General features: G+C 52.4%; 1 long non-coding RNA gene across 1 annotated transcript; it reads right to left on the reverse strand.

The window, feature by feature from the left end:
* Positions 1 to 1,314: 1,314 nt before the first annotated feature.
* LOC106736106 (uncharacterized) lies at positions 1,315 to 5,921 on the reverse strand. The gene is made up of 3 exons (XR_001371222.2): positions 5,644 to 5,921; positions 5,269 to 5,429; positions 1,315 to 1,437 (listed from the first exon to the last, which is right to left on the reverse strand). It is a non-coding gene; the product is annotated as an uncharacterized LOC106736106 (long non-coding RNA).
* Between the last annotated feature and the right edge of the window lie 7,535 nt (positions 5,922 to 13,456).

Raw genomic sequence — 13,456 nt, forward strand, 5'->3', positions numbered from 1 at the left:
GAGGCGGCAGCTCTGGAGCTGGGTCGGAAGAAGCAGATTTGTAGGAAGTTCCTCCCAGGACGCAGCTGGCCTTCAGGGGCTCATGGACAACCTTCAGGTTAAGCCACTTACCCGGTTCTCCCCACTCATCGGTGACTCCCCACCTCACCCCATCAGTTCTCCCTGGGGGAGGCCCCTCGGCACCACCTGTTCCCACCCGGGGCCTCTTCAGTGGGCGATGGACAGCTGTCTGCCAGGCCCTGTGACGCTCTCCGGCATGCTGGTACCCCTGTGTACTGGTGTTTCCTAGAAGACTATTGGTCTCTTCACAGACTCGTGTGTTCTCCAAAACCTTCTGGGAACCCACTGGTTTGGAAGTCCTTGCCGCACGTCCCCGCACGACTGCCCAGGGTCATCATGCTGTGCGTGCTGACCTTGCTCATTCGTCGTAGAATATTGATGGGCTTTCTGCTGTGCGCCAGGCACAGGACAGGTGGACAGCACAGCACCTGCCCTGGGAAGGGAGCGGGGAAGGGATGCAGTTGAGTCAAAGGCCACTTAGGAGAGTGCAGAGCAAGCTGAACAGCTGGACAGCGCCATGCCACAAGCAGAGAGGTGCACGCCCAGAAGCAGGTGTGCATGCGTGCGTGTCTGGACTCGCAGCAGGACGGGGAAATGGCGGTGCTTCTCACTTTCCTTCTCTCTTTCTCTTTGTGCTGTCTCTGGAGAGTGCGCACACCCTACGATAAAGGTTTCTAAGAAGCGACGGTGCCTCGGTGGCTAAGTGGAGCTAGATCTCACAGGACTGACTGCACAGTTCAAGTCCCAAACCTGGTGGTAGAATGAAAAGCAAGCTAGGATGGGGGCCAGCAGGTGGTAGAGTGGTCCAGGTGCTGGACTCCTACATGGCTGACCAGTTTGAGTCCTAGACCCAGCAGCTTGAAAATCATGCTGGGTGTTTGTGCATGCATGCCCAAAGTCCCAAGAGGAGAATGGAGGAGAAGGGATTGTGGTGTACCATCCCCCCGGGGAGTGATTTCTCACCTTCCTCCTCTCTGTCTCTCTCCAACGAGTAGACGTGCCCTACGGCAAAGCCCTGGGGGGGGGGGGGTAGAAAGAAAAGGAAAATGCTGTGTGTGCATGCTCCAAATCCTGCAAAGGGGGAACGTTGAGACGGGATCGTGGTTAGGCCATCCCCATAGGCATGCTTCCCCTCCCCCTATCCTCCCCTCTCTGTCTCTTTCTCTCTAGTGAGTTCATGCACTTTCTTGCAAATTAGAAAAAAATGAAGAAAAAGAAGAAGAAACGGTGTCTGGAAGTTACTCACCAGGGGCATAAAGTTTCAGCCAAGCGAAACGGACGAGCCCTGGAGACCGGCTTTACAACTCCACGCAGTGAGGTCGTGAGAGCACAGGGTGCACAGAAGTTGTTGGGAGGGCTGATCGCAGGACAAGGGCTCTAGCCACGACAAAACACAAGGAAGAACAATATCTAAACTGAGACTGATGTGTTAAGGAGGACTTGACCAGGAAAACCGGAGGAGAGACTTGTCTCCCAGCACAGCTTCAGTTCCTCAGCTGAGAATCGTGTTTGGCCTGAATTCGGAGGACCCAGCGAGCACTCAGTAAATGCTGGTTAAATAATCAGCTCAGCAGCAATGATGTGTGTGTGCACGTGTGTGTGTGCGTGCTTGTGCATGTGTGTGTGTCTGTGCGTGTGTGTGAAACACACACACCTCCTCTGCCATTGGCAGACTGCCATTCAAGAATGTCTTGCAGCTCGTGTTCTAGGGTGCTGAAGCTCATGCTCTCCTCTGGAGAAGAGAATCTTCATCACTGTGCTGTGGCGATTCAGGCAACCTCTGTCTCAGATGTCAGGGAGACATTCCTCCCTTTTCCAGACCTCCCATACATAGAAACAAGTAAGCAACTGGCCGCGTGCTTCTGCTGCTCTGTTCTATGAAGTACGAAGGCAGCGACCCTCACACGACACCTGTTTTGTACTATAAAACTCCTTGTAGTAATATTCAAAAACATCAAAACACAGGCTATCATAAATATTTTCATAGTTCCCCCTTCCTTTTTTAAAAGTTTTTGCTGTAACAGATATGTGCTTGCCAGGGAGAGAAAGAAAGTGAGAAGTCCCCTCCTCCGGGGCATTGACCACACCACAATCCCTTCTCCTCCATTCTCTTCTCAGAACTTTGGGCACGTACACACACACCCAATGTGATTCTCAAGCCACCCAGTCCATGACTTGAACTGTGAAGCTGGCCATGTGGGATCCAGCACCGTAACCTCCAAGCCACCTGCCGGCCCTCCTTTTCATTTTATTCCGAGATCAGCGATGTAAATTAGTTTCCAAGTTGGATAGGTAGAAACAAAGTTCTGAGCTGGCACGCTGCCCCTCCCTAGCAGGTGCACCTGTCAGCTGTAACCAGAAAGGACTGCAACGACTCCTCCGACCCCACCTCGTCCCGATTCGGCCGCTGATCTAGTGGCACACACGGGTCTTTGCAAAACTGGAGGGCTCAGCTGACAGCAGGATCTGCTCCCAGGAGAGTGGAAACCTGCCACCTGGCAGCAAGGTGATGCTCCCCTCCAAATCCAACAGGCACCTCCCACGCTCGCCACAAGGAAAGAGGAACACAACCCTGGGGGTGCTGGCTCGGGATGAGAGTGCTACGGCAAAGCTGCCCGTGTTTGTTCCCTCGCAGGGTCGCAGAAAGCCCAATGTTTCCGGTGCACAGCCCCGACGGTGAAAGGTGAGAAGCCTGGAGAGGAAACCTAACCCATGTCTGTAGCGCTCAGTCAGTTTTAGTCGAATCCACTAATTAAATCATCCACATCCTTTTCAAAGGGACAGAGACTGAAGCACTACCTACTGTACTAACGAGAAACAGAATATTTAAGGGACACAAAAATGGAAAATATTTGTGATGATAATGCGAACGGTGGTTACTTTTACTGAACTAATACACAGCGGATTTATGCTGGGGAAAGTAACTTTGTGTGCTGTAATGCTATACACAGTTAATTGTGGAAATAATAATAATAAATTAAAACAAAACGCGAAGGGCAGAGCAAGGAGGTCGGCCTCTGTTCTCGTACATTCTCCATTCCTCGTTCTGTCATCACCAATTGTTTTATTTTTCCACAAAACACTGAGTTTCCTTTTTTTTTTTTTTTTTTTTGATATAGGGTGCATGTTCTCACCATAGAGACAGAGCAAGACAGTGAGACAGAAAGTGAGAAATCACCCCCGGAGGGATGGCTATGCTGCAATCCCTTCTCTGCTCTCCTCTCGGGATTTTGGGATACACGCCCACATGCCTGGTGTGAGATTTAAGTCGCTGAGTCCGGGGCTCAAACCATGGTCAACGTCATGGGAGTCCAGCAGTGTCACCATGACCCCATCTGCTGGCCCCAACACGGAGTTTCTTATCAGCACACGGAGAGCAGGTGGCCAGCCAAGGGGATTCCCACCGGGATTCATCAATTGCTACCTTTTTTCCAAAATGTTTCCAAGAAATACTGGGCGAAGACTGGATTTTCTGATAAATCCCACTCTTGCGAATATCTCCGTATCAGTTTCCTGAGCGGAGCAGCCCCGGCCTCCTTCGCCTCCCCTGGCACTGCCCTGGACTCGAGCTTCCCTGGGAGCTGGCCAGGGTGCACCAAGGACAGCAGGGAGGGCCACATCAGAACCTCAACTTGGGGACTTACAGTTGCCATAAAAGGAAAATCCCAAAAAGAGGCTCCACAGAGAGGGTGGTTTTGCTTCGTCCCGCTGTCAGCGGAGGGCACAGTCTGGCTGACGGGGGTCTCCAGTCTTTCACTGCCCATGTCGCCAAGTTCTCAGGGGCCCGAGGTGGTGCTGGGATGTGAGGCTATGGTGAGATGGGCAGGTGAACGCGGTCCCCACCTGTCCACTCTCTGGCTCCAGTCTTCCCTGAAGCTCTCATTACGCAGGGAGAAGCTTTGGCATGCCTGGGCTGGCCTCGAGCAGGCTGCGAGCTAGAGTTCCCAGTGAGACCCAGCAGTGGCATTCCCGTGGCAGGGTGTGGCAGGGCGTGGCGTGTGCGCCAGTGGGCCACCTTGCCTTCCCGGGTACTTCACTCTTGGTTGACTGCCCAGGGTGCTGTCGGTATCCCTGCCCTTCCCTGTGAAGCACACTAACCCTCGAACAACACGGGTTTGGGCTGCTACGGGTGGACTTTTTCCTAGTAAATATATTGGAAAACACAGCGCAATACTGTCAGTCTTTTCTGCTCCTTATGAGTTTCTTAATCATATTTCTTCTCTCTAACTTGCTTTGCTGTGGGAACACAGTACATGGTACCCGTAACATACAAAATGTGTGTTGACATGTTGACTGTTTTGTTGTCAGTGAGGCGCCTGGTTAGCAGCAGGCTATCAGTAGTTAGGTTTTGGGGGATTCGGAAGTTATACACAAGTTTTGATGTGCAGGAAGGCAGTGCCCTTAACCCCCCCTTGTTCAAGAATTGGTTGTATCTTCACAGGAACCCTTGTCTCTGGTCCCAGCCGAAATGCTCAGGAGATACAGGGCAGTTAGCTTAGCCTCACCGTGCTGGGTCACAGGTCCGTGCACAGGGTCCCAGAGAATGCACATATGACAGCGAGTGTCAGACGCATACGACACCTGTGCCGTCCCACCACCGGACTCAACTCCCAGCCGCTGCTCCAGCCTCAGGGCCAGCGTTGTTTCCCCTGTTGTACCGGCCACCACCGGCAGGACAGAGTCCGTCTTCCCAGTCTGGCTGTGGTCCTTGTTGCTTCTGCGCGTCTCCCTCTGTCTATGTTACCCTTTCCAAGGGCCAGCTCAAAGCCACCTCCTCCACACACCTGTTCCTGTACCCAGCACGAGGGGCACTTGAGCTCCGTATCACTGTGTCACCTCTGTTCTTGGAGGGTCCTGCTCCAGCTCTCAGTTACCTTCTTTGTTCTTTCAGTTTGTACAATAGGATGCATGACAGGAGAGAGAGACAGAGACAGAGAGAGAGAGAGACAGAAAGAGAGAGAGACAGAAAGAGAGAGAGAGACAGAAAGAGAGAGAGACAGAAAGAGACAGAGAGACAGAAAGAGAGAGAGACAGAAAGAGAGAGAGAGAAAAGTGAGAGAGCACCTCCCGGGGGATGGCCATGGCACAATCCCCTCTCCTCCATTCTCCTCTTGGAATTTTGGACACGCACACACCCCATCCAGTGCGTTTCTCACGCTGCCAGGATTGGGACTCGAACCACACAGTGGGCCATGTGGGATCCAGTACCTTAATCACCATGTTGCATGCTGGCCCTGGTTCCCCTCCTTATCTGCGCAGCACTGGCTCCCAGCTGAGCACAGCTCTTCTTAGCGAGTCGGTCCTGTTTCGTACTGTCTCGCTGTGTCCATGGACCGTGGTGTGTAGTTCCGACCGGTTTTATTTTCTCACTGGGGAAGGAAGGAGCATTGAGAACAGTTAACTGATGTGTCTTTTTGTTTGTTTGTTTTCTTGTTTGTTTGTTTGTTTGTTTTTTGGCTAGAGGGCACATGTGCTTGCTGGAAAGAGACAGCGAGGGAAAGTGAGAAAGCACCCCAGGGGCTCGGCCATGCAGTAGTCCCCCCCTCCATTTCACCCGCTTTTCCCGACTCCAGGCATGCAGACCTGGAACATCAGTCTCTCCTGTGGGATTCGGCTGCCTTAACCGTGAGGCTGTGGGCTGGCCTGAAGTTGTCTCTTTCCTATCTTTTGTTTCTACTTCCTCCACGTAACATGCCCAGGGATGCATTTGTGCACACGCGTGGCTTTCTGCCATGCGAGGGGAAGCTCAGCTCTGCAGACGGTGCTGTTTGGGCTGGATCTTCAGCATGAGGGCTCCATGGTCCTGTGTCCCTCCACAGCCTACGAAATGCCAGAGCAATCACGTCCAACTCAGGCTTCTTCCTGCGTTAGAACCTTGACTCTTCACCTGTTAAAGTTTTACCCCAGAGCGAGAAGGCTGGGAAAGAAACACAGCCATGGCGCAAAGGTGACATCGCATCCCGTTAGTAAACGGGGGGAGGGGAGGCTGTAACTGACGTGAGAACTCCTCCGTGTCGGGGTCAAAGGGGAGAGGGGAGGGACAGAGGGATGGACGGAGCTCAGCAGCAGGGACATGCAGGCCTTCTCGGTTGACATTTCTATGCCAGACTGCTGTTGCTTCTAAGAATTTGCTCTATGTGTTGCCCTCCTCACCCTGTCTAGACAATTTCCAATTATTACATAATTCATAGTGGCTGAATGGTTTCCTGTTTACTGCAGTTAGTCTACAAAGGTCACTGATAAAATAATCTTTCTAGCTGGTATGAAAAACATCTCAAAAATCCCAGAAACTTAGCCAACCTCACCATTAGCTTCTGATGCCAATTCATGGGTAAAATGAAAGCACAACAGCCTTGATTGTCCCTGGGCTCTGGCAAGGTTTTGACAGGCGTCAGGACGTAAAAGATCAGCTTGTCAATGAGATTATTTCCACAGATGATCTTGCCAGCCAGTGGTGGCCACGGACAGAAGCCCACTGCCCGTGGCTGGGGCCGGCCGTCCTGCTTGAACGCAGGCTGTGATGCTGGACATGCTGCAAACAGACCGTGTTGCAATGCCTTTAGTTGAGACACCGAGCACTTTGATTAGAGAGTAAAAAGGAGAAAAAGCAAAGCAGAAGTAGAGAGGGACAAAGGGAAGGAAGGAAGGGAGGGGGACGGAAGGGAAGACCATGGACACAGGAAGGTGTAGCCTGCCAGGCGTTGCTTCCACCTGGAGACCTACGCCCGGATTGTCCACGGAAGCAAGGGACTGGGTTTCCAGTCTTACTACTAATAGCTGGGAGAAGCTTTGCCGCTGCTGGGCTGCCGGGCTCACACTCGTGCACACCTCCACGCTCACCGCGCTGGTCACACCGCCCGTCCCTCCACCATAGTCACACTGCTCGCCCCTCCACCATGGTCATGCCGCCCGCCCCTCCTCTGTGGTCACGCAGTCCTCCACACTCGCCATCCTGGTCACACTGTCTTCAGGGGCAAGGGCACCCCGGCCTCTCCCTTGAGGGGACCCTGCTGTGGAGCTGGCCAGGCCATGTGGGAGGCCAGGACCTGGGGCCATGACAGGCTCTCTGCAAGGCTCCAGAACTGGCAGATTGGGAATAGACCTCCGCTCGCTGGTAAGGCATTTCCTCATCGATGCTATCACGAAAGCCCACCTGCTTTGTGAATGGAATTTCCTATGAGAGTCAGGGGACTAGACCTCAGGTTGGCCAACTCCTTGGTAACTGTGTTTGCTCTGCTGGTTCGGGACCCATGAACGTCCTTCTCCCAGTCTCTGCTGGCCATCACCTGACCTCAAGGGAATCCATTGTTTCTCTGAGTGGATCCAGCAGCCTATGACACAAAAGTAGTGCCACAACCCTTCTGAGTCTGGTCTGAGTCCAGCCCTACAGGGACGTCAGACCAGGGTGCCCAGGGTGCACGAGGACACGGCTGGGAGCCTGGCTCCTGTGCGGGCCTGTGAGCCCAGCATGGGTTACAGGTAGGCCTCTGCTCCCTAGCCTCCACGGGGACCATGGCTGGACTGGACGTGTACCTCAGCACAGATGAGAGACAGCGTGTTCCAAAGCAAAAGTAGCCACCACCGTGCTCCGACCCTCCAGGGTGCGCTTCGATATAGCAGTCCAGCACAGCCAGAGCCGACTTGCAGGAGCGTCAGGGCACCCAGCTTTCCAGTGACTCAAGTCTAGGGGTGAGCTGGAGGCAGGATCTGGGGCGAGCTGGAGGCGGTACCTGGGGTGAGCTGGAAGCCATTTCCAGGCCAAGCAGGAAGGAATGACCTGAGGTAGCTCAGTGGGTCCCTACGTCGGGGGGCAGCCTAGGGGGGGCATAAGACATCCACAGAAGCCTGCGGCCCAGTCACACTTGGGTCTCTACAGTTCCTCTGGCCAGATGCTAAACAGCTCAGCAAGGAGGCCCAGCAGTGGTGGCACGGGCTGCTGAGGTGCTGGGCTGCACGGGCCAGCTCCATGCGAGGCCGGGTCTCGACTCCTGGGCCAACCTAAGGCCACACACCGTGGAGGGCACTTGCCATGCCGGAAACTAGAGGAGACTGAGGCAGCAGGACCACAACAAGGAGACCCTGTCTTTTAAAAAAAAAATCATCAATGTGAAGTTTTAAAACCTAAAAAGTAGTTTATTTCTTCCGTTAGTAAGAGAGAGATACAGCAGCCCAGTTGACACCATGGTCCACCTCCAGCTTCAGCCAGCCCCGCTCATGGGCACGCGTGTACTCTGTGTTCAGAGAAGTCTCCAAAAGCAAAAGCGGGTTTCCTGCTGCACCACAGCCCGCCCTCGAGTGGAGGCGATGGTTGAGGAAGAAGCGAAAGCACGTTGCCTGCATGCAGGGTCAGCTGGCGGCCCGGGGGGAAGCGATGCTCTGTGTCCCTGCTGCCTGAGCGGCGCTGCCCACCACCCAGGCCGGCCGAGGCCGAGAATGGGACAGTACCGCCAGGACCACACTGGGGTGCCTGCCTCTCTCTCTCTCAGTAAGTAAATGAACTTTTAAAACATAACCCCCGCTGGCTGACAGTGGGCCGGCCCGGCACCTCGGTGTTCCTGTGGCTCAGTCTCATTAAACACATGATGAAGACGTTTGAGGGTGTAAGGAAGAGACGGGCTGGAGGAAACTTCTGAACTGCGAATACAGCGTGGGCCACACGGTGATCGTGGTGGGCTCCTGGACTTCCCGACCTGTTGGTTTGTAAACGAGAAAGGAAAAGTTATTTGTGAATTATGTCAAGTCAGCATTTGTGTTTGCATCAATCGATTAAAAAGTGAAACAAAAAAAAGAGATAAATACTTTGTCCATAAAACTACAAAAAAAAAAAAAAAAAAAAAGAAAAGAAAAGAAAGAAAGAAAGAAAAGTTCTACCATTCTATTCCACTTTGGCTCTACTCAATTTCAGAATGCGTCCAAACCCCAGGTTGATTTTTTGGTCAACCTGTCTCAAAATTAATTGGAAATGGTCATGTTAGAAAAACTGACCATAATCCACAAACTGAATTTACATGTGTGGTAGAGTTCTCTCTGAATAGAATTTTTTGTTGTTGCTTTTCGTTTCTTTAAGTTTTTGCCATAGGGCATGTGCACTAGCCAGAGAGAGACCGAGAGAAATAGAGAGGGAAAGTGAGAAACCACCCCCTGGGGGATGGCCACGCTGCAAGCCCTTCTCCTCCAATCTCCTCTCAGCACTTTGGGCACACGCACACATGTGCTTGGCATGATTTTCAGTTACCAGATTCAGGACTCGAACTGTAGTCGGCCATGTGGGAATCTAGTGCCTTAACCATGATGTCACCTACTGGCCCCTCTATGAGTATGATTTTACAGTAGAAGTGACATTATGTTAGTACATGTGACATGCACATGTCCTTGTATGGGAACCTTTATCTGGTTGGCGATAGTGATTAAGTCTGAGTAATTGTGAGTTAATATCAGTTACAAATCTCCATCCATGTTGAAGAAGGTGAACCTGGCTAGCCTGCACCTTAACAGTAATTACATACACATGAGGGGACTTCAAAGCGTTTGAGGAAAAACAGAATTAAAGTACAAAGAAGTCTGTTTTGGTGAGAAAAAGCTTTAAAACCCATGCATAGTTTTTTTTATGATGTGCATTTTTCCATTAATGGTTTGAAGACCCCTTCGTATAATGAATTCTGTGTGCAATAAAAGTTATACTAAGCTCTAGATTTGGCATGGGCATAGTTCTGCCAGGATGCCTGGGGAAAACACACAAGATCCCCACAGTATTAATTTGCCTCTCTCTGCGTAACCAGGTCGTAAGTGGGTCAGTTACACGTGCAGCCGCCCAACGCAGAGCTGCAGAATGGAGAACAAATGTAATTTATACACGAAGTCTTACACAGTATTTGACTTTTGTCTAAAGTGGGTTAGATTTTTTTAAACTAGAGTTTTAGTTAAATAAAAACTGGTATGCAAATAAGCATACCACATATTATTCCTAATCTCTGTGATTATAATTAAGAAACTTTTAAATACATACTTGTAATTTTATGTAATTTACATTCAATTACATACAAATTACATTTACTTTTGAAAAAAATTACTTTAGGGTATGTGTGCTCATCAGATATACTGGTGGGTTTTTTGTTTGTTTGTTTGTTTGTTTTTGTTTTTGTTTTTGTTTTTTGAGAGGTTTTTGCTATAGGGCACTTGTGCTCACTAAAAAGACAGTGTGACAGAGAGACAGAAAGCAAGAAATCACCCCCCAGGGAGGATGGCCACGCTGCAGTCCCTTCTTCTCCATTCTCCTCTCAGGATCTCGGGCACACACACACATGCTCGGCATGAGTTTAAGTCACCAGGTCCAGGGCTCAAACTGCAGTTGACTACGTGGGAGTCCAGCGACATAGCCATTACACCAACTGCTGGTCCCCCTGGTGTGTTTTTTAAGCCACCAGGACTCGAACTGTGCAGTCAGCCATGTGGAGTCAGCTGCCTAACCACCATGCTACTGGCTGGCCCCCACAATTATACCTACATTCTCCCTGTGTTCATGGCGCAGTGCGTGCGCGTGGTGAGAGAGAAGTCCCTTTCCTGGTGTCTGTGCACAACCCTCTCGTCCAGCCTCCAGCCAGCGGCTAGGACACCAAGTGACTGGAGACCTGGGAGGAGCCTTCACTCTCGTCTGTGAAAGGAGGGGCCTGTATCTCCCTGCCTCCCACAGGGTGATGCTAACTAGCCCAAGACACGGGGAGCCTTCACTCAGCAAGAAGAGTACTGGGGCCATCCGAGGGGGCGATTCTGCCGGTGTGCCGGTAGGATGGAGAGTGACCGCAGGTCTCGTCAAAACTGCTATGACACTGGACCGCAGGGGAAACACCTGAGCCTGAAAGCCAGTCGCCCACTACTGAGCCTTCAGTGACATGTCACACCTATTTGGGACCCGGTATGTGGCGGCTGCCCATCTGCAGAAACTCCTGTGAGATGCCATTTCAGGAAGGGTGATGCCAGACATGGCGGTGGGGGGGGTGTGTGTGTGTGTGGAGCAGCCTGAGTCAGGGCCACCCACTAACGGGAAGACCCCCCAGCTGAGCCTGGGCAGCGGATTCTAACCCAGGTCTCAAGAAGCACTGGCAGGTGTGGGACATGGGGCGCTTCCCTTTCCTAACAGGCTTTAAGGTGGCTGCTGACCTATGGCTTAGGTCATCTGCTCCAGGGGTGCCATGGAGAGGTGTCACGCCCCCGTGGAGCACAGCCTCAGGATCTCAACCACACTGGGTTTAAATGACCTTCACAGTCACCCAGAGGTGCTGAAGGAAAACGACGCAGCCTTGGGCAAGCTCCCAGAGGAAAGCTCCTGAGAAGGCAGGGGGGAAGGTGGCCGGGTGAATTCCTGCAGAGGGGGTGGAGCCTGGCAGCTGGCTAGGGGACCGACTGTCAGGGGAGATGTGCCTAGACTTGGAGGGAAACGACATCAGCCCTGATGTCACATTTATTCTCCCCATGGAGGAGCAACAGGTTTGCCGTGCGCCGTGACCGTCTGTCGCTGGCAGGTTAAAGGAAGAACGGCACCGGTCTGCTTGTGGGCCGGAGCACAGCCTCTTCCTACAAAGCATGAGATTCTAGGTATTTTTAAATGAATTTCAATTTATAGTAAATAGTCACAGGGCTGCCGTTTTAAACCATTGACTCTTTCTAAATATTCTTTTCTTTTTTTGTTCTTTTTTGGAGAGGTGTTTTGCTATAGGGCGCATGTGCTTGCCAGACAGACAGAGAGAGACATAGAGACAGAAAGCGAGAAATCACCCCCCAGGGGGGATGGTCACGCCGCAATCCCTTCTCCTCCCTTCTCCTCTCGGGATCTTGGGCACGCACGCACACACGCCCGGCGTGAGTTTAAAGCCACTGGGTCCGAGACGAGAACCACAGTCGGCTACGTGGGAGTCCAGCGACATAGCCATTACGCTAACTGCTGGTTCCCTTTTCTTTTCTTTTTTGTATCTTTGCTTTGGCATTTCTAATGGTTTAAGATCTGTCCTCTCTGGCCCCACTCTTGGCTAACGCAGTGTTCACACCTTGCCTAAACTCACCATTGATGCCAAGGCTTGAAACGTGACATCCTTTCATTGTTGTGGCTCCGTGCCGATCAAGCACTGGTTAGGGGTGGCACAAAATTGCATGCCACCCCGAGTCAAATCCTTCAGAGAATTTCAACCCAAAAATGTATGCATTTGATGTCTTATGTCCAAGCTCCTGTGACAAGCACTGTAGGGACGAGTCGGGGGGAGGCTGGGTGCAGAGTCTAAGGAGCAGCAGCAGGGTACGCCCGGAGCCCCATGTTGGAGCTGCTTCAGGGCCATCGCAGTTCTTCTTCACTTGAGGCGACTTCCCTGGGCAAGGGGTCCATGTCTCAGGTCTGCATCTGCCCTGGGCCAGGCCCTCCAAGTCCCTGGTCTGTGAGGACCCAGGAGGCTGGGCTGGGCCACATGGGGACAGGTTTCTCCTCGTCGTGGGTCTAAGAGCTCATGGCAGGCGAGCTATCCGGTGAGTCTGGGTCTACGTCCGACCCCAGCAGCCCCTCCTGCTGTCCGGTGAGGGCTGCCTGAGAGGCTCTTGGGGATGTCCACTGTGCCAGTGTCAGGGGCACCAGTGTCAGGTGCAGTGACGGCTCATGGAAAATTCCACTCTCACGCCAGACGGGGCCGCAGAGCTTGAGCCACTCTAAAGACAACCAGTTGCAAACGCTGCGCTCAGGATCCCCAAGAATTCAGCGTTAAATCCAGTTAAATGTGAAAGGTGGATGCAGCGAAGAAAGTGCATGTTGCCCCAGCATTCATATCGCACGAAGGGTGTCCTCTCATCTTCAAGTTCATTTGAAACAGCATGTTTCGTCTTTATTTCAGAGTGTGTGTGTGTGTGAACCCAAATGCCACTTGCAGGGTACAGAGTTAAGCAAACGAACAGCAGAGTGAGCATGGGTCAGAGCCGTGGCCCGGGCCCTAAGGACTGTACGGCGGCTGGAGCACACCGCTCTCCTCACTCCTTCCTGCACAAGCGGCAGTAGGCAGGCCGGTTTCCCGAGACTCGGGGTGCTGAGCTGTCCAGGTGCGAGCACACACGCAGTCCTCTTCCTCGGCCTGGAGGAGGGCAGAGACTGTAGAAACAGCCACTCTGCCGCGGGAGTCGGGAGTCTTCACAACGCACCTGCCGGTGGGGCACCATCGAATGTGTGAGTGGGAGAATGAAATTTACCATGCAGCCCATGCAAGGGATTCTGTGGCCTAAAGTTCCTCTGGAAGCAACGACTGTCAGGACAGAGGCTAACCTAGAGAACCTGGCCCTTCCACGTCAGGGTAGGATGGGGCTCTCCGTCAGTGTGTACACACCTCCCCTGGGGACCAGGCTGATGTGCGAGTTCTGCGTCCACAGG

Source organism: Tupaia chinensis, unplaced genomic scaffold, assembly GCF_000334495.1.
Source record: "Tupaia chinensis unplaced genomic scaffold, TupChi_1.0 Scaffold000644_1, whole genome shotgun sequence".
Classification (NCBI taxonomy): Eukaryota; Metazoa; Chordata; class Mammalia; order Scandentia; family Tupaiidae; genus Tupaia; species Tupaia belangeri.